This window comes from Trichechus manatus, unplaced genomic scaffold (assembly GCF_000243295.1).
Source record: "Trichechus manatus latirostris isolate Lorelei unplaced genomic scaffold, TriManLat1.0 scaffold00002, whole genome shotgun sequence".
NCBI lineage: Eukaryota > Metazoa > Chordata > Mammalia > Sirenia > Trichechidae > Trichechus > Trichechus manatus.
In genome coordinates, this window is record NW_004443938.1 from 22,170,117 (window position 1) to 22,170,841 (window position 725).

Here is a 725-nt window from a genome sequence, read left to right on the forward strand (position 1 = left end):
GCGCTATCTCATTTCCCCATAAAGAAGCCCTCACTGAGTTGAGGTGTAATATTATACCCTCAACTTCTACTGAGGCTTCCAGTGAAGAATGGGCATTGAAGATCACCCCTGCATCTTCTAGAGGACTTGAGCTAAAGATGTTGTCAGACATGTTATTCAACATAAAGGTTTAGCTTCCTCCTAAAATTTAGTACCAAAAAAATATTAATTTCTCTTGAAAACTCTGCATATTTTATTAGATCTCTGATACGGGAGATGAGAGACAACATGTGATGATGAAAAGAGCCTATTTTGGAGCCTGAGGGTCCTGCGTTCCAATCCTGACTCAACCACTTACTGAGTGATCTTGGGCAATTTACATAATCTTTCTGAATACCAATTTCCTTATCTCAAAATGGGAATAATAATTCTTGTCATAGATCCGTGGTATGGATTGGAACACTTGGATGTAAAGTACCTACTATACTGTAGATGCTAACAAATGGTGTTTGTTATTACAAAATCCATTGTGCCAGAAAGTTCAAAGTTCCTCTTTTTTTCCTCTAATGATTTCTGATCATGCTTTTAATTTTTATTTCAATTATCCTAGTCTATATTTGTCTTAATAGTCCAGATTGCCTCAAATCTTCTTTGGGCAATAGGTGGGGAGGAAATAAAGAAGAGCAGCAAATTCCAATTATCTTGTGCCATTCTTATTTCCCTAACATCAACTCCCAGGTTCTAAA